The following is a 17,112-nucleotide window of genomic DNA, read 5'->3' on the forward strand; positions in this document are numbered from 1 at the left end:
ACAGAGAAATGGCAACCCGGAACGATATGTACAAGGCAGGGGCCATTAATGTACACAGTGGATGTCAGGGAGAACATTGTGAGACGCCACGTCGATCAGATCTTAGCGTCACAGGAATGCGTCAACCCCATGTCTCGAGTACCTGGGGATGAACCCGACATATCGGTAACATCTACCTCAGACCCAGTAGCAGTGGAACCCGATGAACTACCCGATGAAAAGGGGTCAGAATCGCCTCTGCACCAAGAACAAGAACCTCCGGAAAGGCGCTGTCCCGAAAGGGTCAGGAAGCCGCCCCAAAGACTGAATCTATAAATGGACTTTTGTTGTTTAATGTACATGTTGAAATGTTAATTGTTATTTGAATATTAGGGGTACTACTAATCTAAAAGGGGAGGAATTGTAGTGTATGTGCCTTTAAGTCAGAACTACTTTTACAGCTCCTGTATACTGTAGTACCGGCAGTGACCACACCTGTATATAAGCTTTGCGCATGCCTCTGTACCCCCAGTCTTGAGACTACCCTCCTCCAGTAAAGACCTGTTTATTGTTCATGTACAGCATCCGTGTGATTATTTAATAACAGCATATCCACTGAACCACGGATCCAACAGAAGGGGTATCCGGACAGCAGATGAAGATGGCAAATTGGAGAGAGTGCAGGAGCAGCCCATACAGGAAGCCCCTCCCGGTGCTGGTGTAAGTGGTGGAGACTGTGTTTAGGTCATTAATTGCTCACAGCTTTGTTCAAAAACAGTAAATTAGATGAATGATCAGTTAACCGGATTTTTTTTGGTGGTGTTTTTGGTTGAGGGGTGAATCTTGGTCAGGATACTCCCTACTAGTCTTCAAATAGAACTTTTACATCCAACTGCACGGGCAGAAAGGGCTTAGTGTCTCATTTGAGCACTTCTAACAATGCAGCATTCCCTCAGAACAGGTACATGGAACTATTAGGCCTGTGTTTATGTCCTAAAGTGAGATATAGCTTGAACCTACATCCATCTGACTCAGATGCAAGAGTGCTACCAATTAAGCTGACACCTCTTGGGAAGAGTACTAATAAGAACATAGAATCATAGAATCATAGAATGGTTACAGCACAGAAGGAGGCCATTCGGCCCGTCGAGCCCGTGCCGACTCTCTGCAAGAGCACTTCAGCCAGTCCCACTCCCCCGCCCTTTCCCCGTAGCCCTGCAAATTTTTTCCTTCAGCTACTTATCCAATTCCCTTTTGAAAGCCATGATTGAATCTGCCTCCACCACCCTTTCAGGCAGTGCATTCCCGATCCTAACCATTCGCTGAATAAAAAAGATTTTCCTCATGTCGCCTTTGGTTCTCTTGCCAATCATCTTAAATCTGTGTCCTCTGATTCTCGACCCTTCCGCCAATGGGAACAGTTTCTCTCTATCTACTCTGCCTGAACACCTCATGGTTTTGAACACCTCTATCAAATCTCCTCTCAATCTTCTTTGCTCTAAGGAGAACAACCCCAGCTTCTCTAGTCTATTCACGTAACTGAAGTCCCTCATGCCTGGAATCATTCTCGTAAATCTTTTCTGCACCCTCTCTAAGGACTTCACATCCTTCCTAAAGTGCGGTGCCCAAAATTGGACACAAATGAACTTATGGCTCCTTCATATCTGTGTATTAGTTTCATCTGTATTGCTCCTCGCATACAGCAAGACATCAAAGAGCACTTTACAGGGTGTGGGCAATGAGTGAACACAGAGCAGGAAGGAGAAAGCCAAGCATGAAGAGGGGTGAGTATATGGTTGAAGAGAAATGTCTTTAGGAGACTTTTGAAGACAGGGAGGGAGGTGGCAAAGCAGAAATATTAAGCGAGTTCCAGAATGGCTGAAAGAGTGTCTGACAATGGCTGAATGGAGGGAGCTGAGAACGAGACACAGGCTGATAGTAGAGGAGTGGAAGCAGTGTGCTTGAGACATATGCTTGGAGGAGATTATGGAGATATGAGTGGGAAGATGATGGATGGATTTGAAGATGAGGATGAGAATATTGAGGTGCATTTACAGTACAACTGCAGCATCGGTGCAAACAATTTCATTTCACAATGATGCGGCTATAAAAGAGTAAATTCTGTGAGGCCCTCTACCTCGTGCAGTCAGCGCATTTCAGAAAATAAGGTACTCTGCCTGATATTTATATCCATTCATTTTCATGCATGGAAAATCGTGGGAACTCCAGCAGTAATTAACCAATCAGCACTGGCTAAATGCAAGGTGCTTGGCCTCACAAAGCCCAAGTCCAGAGCCAGGGCCCAACCTGGCACCAAAGCAATGTGGAGCGAGAGTCTCTGCAGGATGGAGTTTCACTCTACTTAGCTTCTGAGTCAGTCTGGACCTCAACACCCAATTTACGCTATACAAGTTTAGCACTGATGCGAAGCAGAAACTGTGTGGCAGTAACATTAAACTTTAGTGCCAATACATCCTTGAAGTTCATTGTTCAGGGTGTGGGGAGTTTGTATTATTTTCATCAAATATAATTCATTTTTGTGCTTCCAGCACACACAATCATGTAGTTATGTCCATGTTCACATATATGCACAGTTACATTGTATCTATATTTAATGGATTGGCAATTACTCTATACTATCTTACTAAGGGCTCGATTTTCCAAGCCCTTAGGAGGCGGGTTTGGAGGCAGGAGTGGTGGGAAAGTTGCAGAATCGGGGGGCAGGAACACACCCCGCCCCCAACTCGCCTCTGTGCCAATGTCCCAGGAGGCGGGTACCCGACCTGTGCTGGGAGCCGCCTCCCCGAGGCTGGAAGGGGATTAGTGCCAATTAATTGCCTGTTAGCAGGTAGTTAACAGGCAGTTTTTTGCCTAATCCCTATTTTTAGCCCTAAAGTGTAGGCTGTCCGACCACGCCAAGTTAGCGAGGCGGGCCGTCGGTCTGCAGGGGTTGGAGGGGTCGAGATGTCCGTTGTGCAGGTGAGTGATGGGTGCATGTGTGCAGAGGTAAGTGCGTGAGGTAAGTGTAAAGAGTTTTAATAAGTTTTACTTACCTTTACTTTCTCCTGCAGGCTTCCTCCCTTCAGTTTTCGGGAGCCCTTCAGCTCACCGGCACAGAAAGCAGAATGGCCGCTGAACTGTCGAAAGCTGCAGCCTCTGCTTTCTGGTCTGGAGAGATCTCTAACTGAGTCTGAGTAGAAGGACTCAAGTTAGAAGACAGATTGTCCGTGTTTGACAGCTTCACAGAGCTGTCAAACGCTGATTTTTCATCTGTCAAAAGCTCTTGACAAATGAAATGTCAATCGCTGACATCACCAGTAACCTGGTGTCCCTTAATTGGCCTGCTGAGCCCGCTGGGCAGGCTTAATAAGGTCAATCAAGGGAAAATAGCGTGGGTTGGCCACAAGTCAATGGAGGCGGGACTACAACCCAAAAAGTGGGAGTCCCGCCTCCAAAAGCTCCCCATTGACAAAATCGAGCCCTAAGTGTCTGCCATGGCTCAGTGGGTAGCACTCTCTAGGTGGGAGGACTAGAAATAAGAAGGTGCTACTGGTTGCCTGATTGCTGCAGGGATTTGGAGTGAGCTTGTAAAAGGTTGGTGGTGGGTTTTTGGTTTTATTTCAGGTTTGAGGGCCTTTTTGGCTCATAAACAGCAGCCAGATGGCAGCTGAGGGGTCCGGAGTGCTGGGCCCCTCAGAGTACAGTGTTCCCAAGATGAATTACATAAGAACATAAGAACATAAGAAATAGGAGCAGGAGTAGGCCAATCGGCCCCTCGAGCCTGCTCCACCATTCAATAAGATCATGGCTGATCTGATCCTAACCGCCAATCTACTATCACAGAACCATCTCCTGAATCTAACAGAATTAGACACACGAAATAGGAGCAGGATCAGGCTACACGGCCCCTGGGCCTGCTCCACTACCCACAGGGCCATGTCCGATCCGAACCTAGACTAATGTCCAAATTCCTGCCCGCTCCCCGTAACCCTTAATTCCCTTTACGTCTAGGAAACTGTCTATTTCTGTTTTAAATTTATGTAATGATGTAGCTTCTACAGCTTTTTGGGGCAGCATACTCCATGGACCTACCACCCTCTGAGTGAAGTAGTTCCTCCTCATCTCAGTTTTGAAAGAGCAGCCCCTTATTCTAAGACTATGCCCCCTAGTTCTAGTTTCACCCATCATCGGGAACATCCTCCCCGCATCCACCCGATCCAACCCCTTCACAATCTTATATGTTTCAATAAGATCGCCTCTCATTCTTCTGAACTCCAATGAGTAGAGTCCCAATCTACTCAACCTCTCCTCATATGTCCATCCCCTCATCCCCGGGATTAACCGAGTGAACCTTCTTTGTACTGACTCGAGAGCAAGTATGTCTTTTCTTAAGTATGGACACCAAAACAGTATGCAGTATTCCAGGTGCGGTCTCACCAATACCTTGTACAACTGAAGCAATACCTCCCTATTTTTATATTCTATCCCCCTAGCAATGAAAGCCAACATTCCATTGGCCTTCTTAATCACTTGCTGCACCTGCATACTAACCTTTTGAGTTTCGTGCACCAGAACCCCCAGATCCCTTTGTACTTCAGTACTTTCCAGTTTCTTGCCATTAAGATATTAACTTGCTCCACGATTTTTCCTGCCAAAGTGCATAACCTCACACTTTCCAGTATTGTATTCCATCTGCCAAATCTCTGCCCACTTACTTAGCCTGTCTATGTCTCCTTGCAGGTTTTTTATGTCCTCCTCACTCACTACTTTCCCTCCCATCTTAGTATCATCTGCAAACTTTGATATGTTACACTTGGTCCCCTCCTCCAAATCGTTAATATAGATTGTAAAGAGTTGGGGACCCAGCACTGACCCCTGCGGAACACCACTAGTTACTGATTGCCAGTCTGAGAATGAACCATTTATCCCAAATCTCTGCCTTCTGTTAGATAGCCAATCCTCTATCCATGCCAGAATATTACCCCCAATCCCGTGATTTTTTATCTTAAGCAATAATCTTTTGTGTGGCACCTTGTCAAATGCCTTTTGGATGTCTAAATACACTACGTCCACTGGTTCCCCTTTATCCACCCTATATGTTACTTCCTCAAAGAACTCAAACAAATTTGTCAAACATGACTTCCCCTTCATAAAACCATGCTGACTTTGTCCTATTAAATTATGTTTATCCAAATGTCCTGTTACTGTCTCCTTAATAATGGACTCCAAAATTTTACCTACCACAGATGTTAGGCTAACCGGTCTATAGTTTCCAGGCTTCTGTCTACTGCCCTTTTTAAATAAGGGTGTTACATTAGCAGTTTTCCAGTCTGCCGGGACCTTTGCTGAGTCCAGGGAGTTTTGGAAAATTATTACTAATGCATCCACAATCCCTACCGCCACTTCCCTCAAGACCCTAGGATGTAAGCCATCAGGTCCAGGTGATTTATCCGCCTTGAGTCCCATTATTTTACCAAGTACCACTTCCTTAGTGATTTTGATCGTGTTTAGCTCCTCCCCCCCTATAGCCCCCTGTTTGTCCAGTGTTGGGATATTCTTAGTGTCCTCTACCCTAAAGACGGATACAAAATATTCATTCAGTGTTTTTGCCATCTCCATATTTCCCACCAATAATTTCCCGGTCTCATCCTCTAAGGGACCAACATTTACTTTAGCCACCCTTTTTCTTTTTATATAACTATAAAAACTCTTACTATCTGTTTTTATATTTTTTGCTAATTTACTTTCATAATCTATCTTCCCTTTCTTAATCAATCTTTTTGTTATTTTTTGCTGTCTTTTAAAGACTTCCCAATCCTCTATCCTCCCACTAGATTTGGCTACCTTATATGCCCTTGTTTTTAGTCGAATACTATCCTTAATTTCTTTACTTAGCCACGGATGGCTGTCTTTTCTTTTACACCCTTTTCTTCTCAGTGGAATATATTTTTTTTGGAAGTTGTAAAATAACTCCTTAAATGTACACCACTGATCATGTATCGTCTTACCCTTTAATCTATTTTCCCAATCCACTCTACTCTATTCCGCTCTCATACCTTCATAGTCTCCTTTATTCAAGCTTAGCACATTTGTTTGAGATCCAACCTTCTCACCCTCTAATTGAATATGGAATTCAACCATGGTCACTCATTCCAAGGGGATCCTTTACTAGGACATTTTTAATTAATCCTGTCTCATTACACAGGACCAGATCTAAGGTTGCTTGCCCCCTGGTCGGTTCAGTTACATACTGCTCAAGAAACCCATCCCTAATACACTCAATGAACTCATCCTCAAGGCAGCCCTGCCCAATTTGATTTGTACAATTAATATGATAGTTAAAATCCCCCATAATTATAGATGTTCCCTTATTACAAGCCTCAACTATTTCCTGATTGATACTCCATCAACAGAGTTGCAACTGTTCGGAGGCCTATAGACTATGCCCACTAGTGTTTTTTTCCCCTTATTATTCCTTATCTCCACCCAAACTGTTTCATTATCCTGATCTTTTGACCCAATATCATTTCTCTGTATTACAGTGATTCCTTCCTTTATTAACATAGCCACCCCACCTCCCCTTCCTTCCTGCCTGTCCTTCCTGAGGGAGAAACTGTGGTTGGAAAGGAGAGAAAAAGGCCCAAAGATTTGGGCCGGGATACTAGGAGGTTTGGAAAAGAAAACACGGTGGTGGTTCAGTGTGAGGATAAGGAGGTACGAGCTTGGGATATTATCCAAGCGGTACATGAGGACAGTGGCGAGGGAAGCTGCTTTGCCTGCCGACCAAAGCCGAATGTTGGGCTCGAGGTGACAGTCAGTGGCCGAGAGGAGGTGGAAAGACCTTTACTCAGTTTGCAGGTTGGTGATAAGTTCTTGGAGGTATCTCTGCTATATTCAGAAGAGGTGCTGGTCTCATTCTTAAACTTGCCAGTTTATATTGAGGACGAGGTGCTGATCAAAAAGTTGGAGTTGTGGGACATTAAAATTTGCTTGGCAATAAAGAGGAGGTACTATCCAGGAACACGGGTAGCAGATGAAACCCGTTACATAAAGGTGCGGTTCCCAGAGGGGGTGAAGTCATTACCGTACAGCATGAAATTTGAGACAATGGAAGGAGTGCAGTACTTCCGAGTACTGCATGATAACCAAGTGAAGGTTTCTATTATTGTCTTGGACACAGCCATTTTGTAAGAAACTGTCCGGACTTGTACTGTTATAATTGTGGCGAGTTTGGACACATCGCTCGGAGCTGCAAGGCGGAGAACTGTGAGGTGTGTCACAAAGGCCCCACCCGCTGTGAGTGTGAGGCAGAAGGAAGCTCTATGAGTGATGAGGAGATGGGAGAAGGAGCAGGAGGTGTGAGTGGAATGGTCGGAGGAGCAGAGCAGGCGGAGGACACAGCAGGTGAATTGAAGGAGAAAAGAGCGCAGGAAGAGGCAGAAAATTGCGGAGCAGAGAACAGGATGGAGATGGTGGAAAACACACCAAGTACAGTGGGAAAGGACAAAGACAGCAGAGAGCAGCATGGGTCGAGAGCAGAGTCGAGCCATAATATGATTCAGCTCTCCCTAAAGATTCTGTGGTCTGCGGGGGGGAAAGGAGGCGGGAGCGGGGTCCATGGTAAATGTAAGTACTCCAAAGAAAGAAGGGGAGTCGGGCATCTCGGTGAGCAGGATGGGGCAAGACAAGGAGAGGGTGCAAGAGGCAGGAGTCTTAAAGGGGCAACAGGACAGGAGCGGTAAGACAAAAACATTAGAAGGGAGCAATATTGGTGCGCCATTGTACCAGAGAGAGAAAGATCAGGGAGCAAGGGATGATGAGGCCTAAGGGAGCAGCACTGTTGGAGAAACCACAATAGCAGGAAGACTCTCTATGGGAGATGACGTATCTGATGGGGAGCAGGAACAGAAGGTCACAGAAGAGCTCGAGAGTGAGGAATCAGAGCATGGAAGTGAGGGGTGTGGTGGCATTGTGTGGAAAGGGAAAAGTTAGTGAGGGGCAGAAGGAGGGAAAAGGGGCAGCTCCTTGGCTCAAACCTAATGCAAGGAAGAGGCTGAAACAGCAGGGAAGTTTCAAACAGGAGGTGAAAAAGAGCCAGAGGCTGCAGGAAAAAGCAACAGCTGCCCAAAAAGCTGAGAAGGAGCATGAGAGGAGGGAAGAGCCAGAGATGAAATGATGGGGAGATTATCAGGCATACTTCCCTTCTTCGGAGCCATGATTACATTGGTCTCGATTAATGTGAACGGACTGAGGGGTGAGAAGAAATTGCAGCAGTTGTCGCAGTGTTTTAAAGGCACTGACTTGTTGTGTCTGCAAGAAACCTTTTGGGATGAGGATATCCTAGAAAGAGTTCGGAAGGTTTGGAAGGGAGAGGTGTTTGCAAGTTGTGCAAACAATAACCGTAGAGGGATGGCTGTTTTGGTGAGTCCATCCATAAAAGAATGTTGCCTTTGTGGACAAGGACACTGAGGGGAGATTTTTACGGCTAAGGGTAAAAATGGAGGAATTTAATTGCTATCTCTTTAATGTCTATGCACCGAACAACCATTGCAAGCGGCGCGAGTTTTTTCAGTGGTTATTCACTGAAGTGGCAGAGGTGGAAAACCCTTGTATAGTGGGGGATTTTAATCTCGGATGAACATTTCAGCCCAGATGACCTTTAAGGATGATAACTCCAGATGGATGATTGTAAAAATGATGGCAGATTTAAATTTGAGAGACTTATGGAGGGACTGGAACTTTAAAAAGGGAGTTCTCCAGATCAGGTTGGGTGGATGATGTATTAAAACAGAGCCGAATAGATTTTGTGTTAATGCGGGAAGGGTTAAGTTCTGAGGTGATGGAGATTTATTATAAAGGCCCAGATATTCCGATCACAGGCCTCCCGCGGGCAGAGGACTGCGATCTGGAAAAATCTGCGCCCTTACCTGAGAGCTCCCAGGAGGTGCAAAGTTCCACTGCTGGACCTCTCCAAACTGCCGGTGTGCAGGGCCCACGTATCCCAGAGGCGCAGGTAGTTCGCAGCGTCCCTGGGATCACGTGGGCCATGGGGAGCCAATCAGAGAAGGGAATCTCCCTTCATACATTTGACAGGAAGACCTGTCAATTATATGAATGGAGATCACCCCCAAAACATAGTAAAACTTTAAATAGGAAACTCTTTATTATCCAGCACCAACGGGACCGGCGTGGTGCCGGTTTATCAAGAAGTCCGGATTACAGAGAGGTATAGTTAAAAGGTACACAGCAACAATCCAGGCTTCCCTGTTGCTTAGCAATATGTGCAGGAACTCCGGCCACAGACCAAGCGTCCCTGTTGCTTAGCAACAAGTGCACAAACCCCAGTTACACAGCCACAGATCCAGGAACTGCCACTAATATGAAGTAAAACTTACCTGAACCTACTCCTGAATTTTGCCGGTTAACAGAGATTTCCGGTTATTTAGGTGCCGGTAAATCGAGAGTTACTTTTTTTTTTAAATCACATTTTTAAAATGACTTGAAATTACAATAAAATTAAATTTTTGAAAAAAATAATTATTACAGGGCTAAAAATAAACGTATCTTTTTTTAAAGTATTTTTAAATGATAAATCAGTGAATTTTGTTTTTTACTTTTTTCAACTCTTATCCTGGTAAAAGCAAGCCTTACGCCTGTTTTTACCAGGCGCAAGAATTGTAAGGGTTTTCTGCAGGCAGAGGGTCTCCAAAAAGCGGAACTATCCACCCGCAGGGGTCCTTCTCCCGGGCAGCCAGAGGATCTGTCAAGTGCTTTCTTGACGGATCGGAAATGCCGGTTTCCAGCACGTGCGCTGTGCATGCCTGAAACCGGCATTTCCGATGTCCCTACAGGTGAGTACACAACGCATACTCACCCGTAGGGATCGGACTATCTGGCCCATTGACGTATTTTTTAGTGACCACTCGGCTTTGACTCTTAGAATTAGGAACAGCAGAGTTAAGATCGGTCCAGGGGTGTGGATTTTAAACAATCAATACCTGAAAGAAATTGCTTATAAAGAAGGGATTTTAAATATAATAAAGAATGCTTGGAAGGAACCTTTGTTCTTGAAAGAAAGAAGAGCTTGGTGGGACAATTTCAAATACGAGGTAAAAGTTTTTTCAGTACGTTATGGGAAAGAGAGAGCAGCAGCTAACCGGCGTCGAGAAGAGAATATAAACAGAAGGTTTACGGATGTCTGTAAAGCAGTTGATGGAGGGGATAAGGGAGCTGAAACTAAGTTCCGGGTTTTAAAGGAAGAGTGGGAATTATTGCAAGCTGAAAAATGCAAGGGGACCATTCTCCGTGCAAAGGCTAAAGATGCATGGGAGGGTGAAAGATGCACTAGATATTTTCTAGAGCAAGGGAAGCTGCGACAGAGATTATCATTAATTGGAGAGTTGAAGGTTTGGGAGAAGATCATTAATGAAAGTGGGGAGATTTTAAAGGCGGCTAGCAGCTTTTATCAAGAGATACATACAAGAGAGGACATTTCCAATTTGGCGATGGAGAAGGTTAGTGCTTTTATTGAAGAGGGTTTAAAGGAGGATGAGCGAAGCATGAGTGACAAAAAAGTAAGATTAGCGGAAATAAAAGTAGCAATATGTGGAATGAAGTGAGGGAAAAGCCCAGGGTCCGAAGTACTAAGTGCAGAATTTTATAAAGAATTTTTTGAGGTTTTAAGTCCATTGCTCTTAGAGGTTTTTAAGGAGGTTAAAATTGAGGGAAGCCTGCATCTATGAGGAAAGGTGTCATAAGCTTAGCGTATAAAAATAAAGGGGATAGACAGGATCTGAAGAATTGGAGGCCCTTCACACTATTAAATGTGGATTATAAGATCTTGGCGAGGGTTATGGCAAATCGTTTGAAGGAGGTGTTACCGGAGATAGTTTGGCCCTCTCAGTCCTATGGAGTCATAGGCCGGGACATCGCAGATTCTGTGGTCTCAATCCGAGATGCGATGGAGCTCATGGAAGAGAGTGGGAGGGAGGCTTATGTATTAAAGATAGATCAAGAGAAAACCTTTGATAGGGTCTCTCATGAGTTTATATTGATGGTTTTGAAAACATTTGGTTTCGGGGAAAATTTCATTGAGTGGATAAGGATTTTTTATTAAAACATATTTAGCTGCGTTAAATGTAATGGTTTTTTATCCAAGTATTTTCTGATACAGAGATCAATGAGACAGGGCTGTCCCCTGTCCCCATTGTTGTACACATTGGTAGCAGAACCATTAGGTTACATGATGCAAAAGAAACAAGGTGTAGTTGGGATCGCGGTTCCCAGTTCCGGGCTGGTGTCAGTGATACACCAATATGCAGATGACACAAACTTAACATTGAGAAATGGGGAGTCAGTGAGGAAAGCTGTGGATGTAGTGGAGGAATATTGTAGAGCTTCAGGAGCCAGAGTGAATTATAGCAAGTCCTAATGCCTGGTTGCAGGAAGGGGTAGGGGGGAGTGGTTGGAGGAAAGTCCCTTTAAGGTGGTGGAGGTTTTGGAAGTTCTGGGGGTGCATATGTGGTGCAAGAAAGACAGGAATGAAGTGGATCGATTAAATTGGGAACCAAAGGTTAAGAAAATTAAAAAGATTTTGGAAAGATGGGAAAGAAGGTGGTTGAAAGTGCAAGGAAGAGCGACAGTGGTGTCCGCTCTCCTGCTATCTAAGCTATGGTACTTATTGACGGTGGAGGATATTCCTGAGTGGGCAGAAAAGTCCATCCAAGAGGCTTGTGTGAGGTTTTTATGGGAAGGGAAACCAGCCTTGGTTGCTTACAATGCCATCATTGGACAGAGAAATCAGGGAGGACTCAACTTCCCAGATATTGATTTGAAGAAAAAATCCTTTAGCATCAAATTGGTGAACAGATTTCTTCAGAAGTCAAATACAAGTTTTTGGAAGAGTTGTTTTGAGCATTTTTTAAAACAAGGTGGGATAGGCGGGCAGGGGATATTGTATATGGAATACAATAATATGTTTTTGAAATCGATTAAACCTCTCCCTAGGTTTTATAAGGGGGTTGTAGAGACTTGGGCCCAATTTTTTAAAATTGTGCAGTTTATGCCCAAGGGTGCTGAGGAATTTTTAGAACAGCCCTTATTTTTAAAGAGGTGGGTCAACATTGAAGGAGAGGTATTATTTAATCAAGCTTTTCTAAAAGCTAGTATTATATGTGTGAAAGATGTATTATATGAGGTAATTCCAGGTTGGTTGACGGAAGCGATAGTGAGGGACATGGTGTGGGAGGAAGATCAGGAGGTAGAGGAAAAAGCAATTATGATCATGTATGAGAAGATTGTGAGGGCAATGCCACAGGATTGGATGGAAGAAATAAATGTGGAAATTTCCAAAGGAAGTAAAATGCGCCCTGCTTTTCCAAGCTTTCTGCTGGAGAAAGGGGGAGAGTTGGTCCAATTTGACAACTGTAATACTTGAGATTTCTATGAGGTATTCAGAGAATGGAGATTCAAGACACCTGCTAGTCAGGAGTTTTGACAGAGTATCATAGAATCATAGAAAGATACAGCACGGAAGGAGGCCATTTTGGCCCATCGTGTCCGCGCCGGCCAACAAAGAGCTATCCAGCCTAATCCCACTTCCCAGCTCTTGGTCCGTAGCCCTACAGGTTAGAGCATCCCAAGTGCACATCCAAGTACTTTTTAAATGTGGTTAGGGTTCCTGCCTCTACCACCCTTTCAGGCAGTGAGTTCCAGACCCCCACAACCCTCTGGGTGAAGAAATTTCCCCTCAAGTCCTCTCCAAACCTTCCCCCAATTACTTTAAATCTGTGCCCCCTGGTTTTTGACCCCTCTGCTAAGGGAAATAGGTCCTTTCTATCCACTTTATCTATGCCCCTCATAATTTTATACACCTCAATAAGGTCTCCCCTCAGCCTCCTCTGTTCCAAGGAAAATAGACCCAGCCTATCCAGTCTTTCCTCATAGCTAAGATTCTCTACTCCCGGCAACATCCTTGTAAATCTCCTCTGTACCCTCTCTAGTGCAATCACATCCTTCCTGTAATGTGGTGACCAGAACTGCACGCAGTACTCTAGCTGAGGCCTAACTAGTGTTTTATACAGTTGAAGCATAACCCCCCCTGGCTAATAAAGGCAAGCATTCCGTATGCCTTCTTAACCACCTTATCTACCTGGCCTGCTACCTTCAGGGATCTGTGGACATGCACTCCAAGGTCCCTTTGTTCCTCTACACTACTCAGTGCCCTACCATTTAATGTGTATTCCCTTTCCTTGTTAGCCCTCCCCAAATGCATTACCTCACACTTCTCCGGATTGAATTCCATTTGCCACTGTTCTGCCCACCTGACCAATTTATTGACATCTTCCTGCAGTCTACAGCTTCCTTCTTCAGTATCAACCACACAGCCAATTTTAGTATCATCGGCAAACTTCTTAATCATACCCCCTATATTGAAGTCTAGCTCATTGATATATACCACAAAAAGCAAGGGACCTAGTACTGCAGAACCCCACTGGAAACAGCCTTCCAGTCACAAAAACACCCATCAACCATTACCCTCTGCTTCCTGTCTCCGAGTCAGTTTTGAATCCAATTTGACACTTTGCCCTGGATCCCATGGGCTTTTAACTTAGTGAAGGTAAATCATGCTTGACTAATCTACTGGAATTTTTTGAGGATGTAACTGGTAAAATAGATAAGGGAGAACCAGTGGATGTGGTGTATTTGGACTTTCAGAAGGCTTTCAATAAGGTCCCACATAAGAGATTAGCGTGCAAAATTAAGGCACAAGGGATTGGGGGCAAGGTATTGACTTGGATAGAGAACTGGTTGGCGGACAGAAAGCAAAGAGTTGGAATAAACGGGTTGTTTTCCGAATGGCAGGCAGTGACTAGTGGGATACCGCAAGGATCGGTCCTAGGACCCCAGCTGTTCACAATATATATTAATGATCTGGACGAGGGAATTGGATGTAATATCTCCAAATTTGCAGATGACACAAAGTTGGGTGGGAGGGTAAGCTGTGAGGAGGATGTCGTGAAACTCCAGTATGATTTGGACAGGTTGGATGATTGGGCAGAAAGATGGCAAATGCACTATAATGTGGATAAATGTGAGGTTATCCACTTTGGTGGCAAAAACAGGAAGGCAGATTATTATTTGAATGGCAATAGATTGGGAGAAGGGGAAGTGCAAAGAGACCTGGGTGTTATTGTGCACCAGTCGCTGAAGGTAAACATGCAGGTGCAGCAGGCGGTTAAGAAGGCAAATGGTATGTTGGCCTTCGTAGCAAGAGGGTTCGAGTACAAGAACAAGGATGTCTTGCTGCAGTTGTACAGGGCCTTGGTGAGACCACACCTTGAGTATTGTGTGCAGTTTTGGTCGCCTTACCTGAGGAAGGACGTTCTTGCCATGGAGGGAGTGCAGCGAAGATTCACCAGGCTGATACCTGGGATGGCAGGAATGACGTACGAGGAGAGATTGTGTCGATTGGGCTTATACTCACTGGAGTTTAGAAGATTGAGAGGGGATCTCATCGAAACCTATAAAATTCTGTCAGGTCTGGACAGACTAGATGCAGAAAGGATGTTTCTGATGGCCGGGGAGTCCAGAACCAGGGGTCATAGTCAAAGGATAAGGGGTAAGCCATTTAGGACAGAAATGAGGAGGAATTTCTTCACCCAGAGAGTGGTGAACCTGTGGAATTCTCTGCCACAGAGGGCGGTGGAGGCCAGTTCATTAAATATATTCAAGAAAGAGTTGGATATGTTTCTTGAGGCTAAAGGGATCAAGGGATATGGGGAGAAGGCAGGGACAGGGTACTGAATTTGGATGATCAGCCATGATCTCATTGAATGGCGGAGCAGGCTCGAAGGGCCGGATGGCCTACTCCTGCTCCTATCTTCTATGTTTCTATGTTTCTATGTGACCAGTCTGCCATGTGGAACCTTATCAAAAGCCTTGCTAAAGTCCATATAAATACATCAAATACACTACCCTTATCTACCCTCCTTGTTACCTCCTCAAAAAATTCAATCAAGTTTGTCAGACACGACCTTCCCTTATATACCCACAGCTGGACTTCAACAGGATTTGGAAGGGAGTGTGGGCGAATTTTAAATGTCCAGAGTGGATTGAACTGGATTTCAAATTGGCTTATAAGCGGATTTTTACCATGACGGTCTTGTCTAAGATTGGGCGAGTGGAGGGGGCACCTTGCCCAGTGTGTGGGGCACGGGATGAGACTCTGTCCCATTTACTGGTGTTATGTCCGCAGTTACATGATTTTAAGTACTATGCTAGACAGCTGCGTGAGGTTTTTTTGCTGGGTGGGGACTGAAGAGCGAGAATGGGAATCCCATGGGACTCAATTTTGAGATGGGGATTGCAGGAGAGTCTGCCCAAGTCCAACGGAGCGGCAATTAATTTAATGTTCAGTTTGGCTAGATTTGTGATTGTGCAAAGAAGGAATGCTCTGTTTTTTAAGGGGAGGAGAATCAATCTAAAAGAGTATTTTAAATATAAGCTAAAAGATCATTATAAGGCTCTGTGGATGTTTTATTCAGAAAGGAATTAAAAATAGCATTTCACAATCAATTTTTAAAGTACAATCGATTAATATATGTTACGGGAGACAAATTAAACTTCAGGTTTTGATGTTAATATGTGGTGGTGGAATGGCTGTGCAGAGCGGCGGAATTGATTTGTATGATACAATGGAATGATCACGATGTTGTAAATGTTCTTAATATTCAATAAATTATATAATAAAAAAAGTGGGTAGCACACTCACCTCTGAGTCAGAAGGTTGTGGGTTCAATTCCACTCCAGATACTTGTGCACATAAAGCTAGGCTGACACTCCAGTGCAGTGCTGAGGGAGTGCTGCACTGTTGGAGGTGCCGTCTTTTGGAGGAGATGTTAGACCGAGGCCCCTTCTGCTCTCTCAGGTGGACCGTAAAAGATCGCAAGGCACTATTTCGAAGAAGAGCAGGGGAGTTATCCCCGGTGTCCTGGCCAATATTTATCCCTCAATCTACATAACAAAAACAGGTTATCTGGTCATTATCACATTGCTGTTTGTGGGAGCTTGCTGTGCACAAATTGGCTGCTGCGTTTCCCACATTACAATAGTGACTACACTTCAAGAAGTACGTAATTGGCTGTAAAGCGCTATGAGACGTCTGGTGGTCGTGAAAGGTGCTATATAAATGCAAGTCTTTTTTTATAGTAGATAATTTTAGAAGTGAATTGGTTCACAGTTGGGTGACATTGCCCCTTACCAAAGCTTTCCTGCCTGGGTACACTTTAAACCACAAACCCCCCCTCTCTCAAATCACCACAGTTGTGGCATGGCCCTTATCTCCAAATCACACTTTGGTCTCTTCTGACTCCTCTGGTACCTTTGTCTCCTTCAAGCACCTCACTTCATTCCACCTCTCTCATCTCTCCTTTAAAATCCTTGTTGTCTACTACTCCCCAATCTCCACTCTATGTTTTTCACTGAGATATCCTTCCTTCTTTCCTGCCGCAACCTTTGCACTGAGCAACGTTTCACCTTCGGTGATTTCAATCTTCACCTCAGCTCTCCTTGCACTCCTTCCTCTGAATTCACTATTGTCTTGTCCTCCCTAAAACTCTCCTTCCATATAAACTTTCTTACCCATTTTCACAGCCACCCCCCCCCCCCCCCGACCTTGTCCATGGTCTCTCTACTCCCATGGTCTCTATCACAGACAAAACCATCTCCAACTACTTCCTTGTATCCCTCAATACCCACACCCCTTCCCCTTCATACCCCACTTGCTTCTGTGTCTGTCCCTGGAAAAAAAAACTCTCCTTCAAGTCACTTGCAGTTGCACTTTCTAAATCCCAACTGCCTAGCCTTTGGCCCTCCATTCGCCACAACACTTCCGCAGCAGTCGAGCTGCTCAACCGCCCCCTCACCTCCACCATTGATGTCCTCGTCTCTTATGATCTCTCCCATCCCATTCGACCTCCCTGCTATGGTTTAGCCATCTAGATCTGGCTGGACCACATCAAGTGTTACTGGGCCTCACTCTCCTCTGTCAAAAACGCCCACAACTCCATGATCATTCTGGGGAGCAAAGATAACAGCTGGGTTTTTTTTTCCACTATCAACCATCTACTTAAA

The sequence above is a fragment of the Somniosus microcephalus genome, chromosome 18, assembly GCF_052327205.1.
Source record: "Somniosus microcephalus isolate GS21.2 chromosome 18, FLI_Smic_1.0, whole genome shotgun sequence".
NCBI classification, from domain to species: domain Eukaryota; kingdom Metazoa; phylum Chordata; class Chondrichthyes; order Squaliformes; family Somniosidae; genus Somniosus; species Somniosus microcephalus.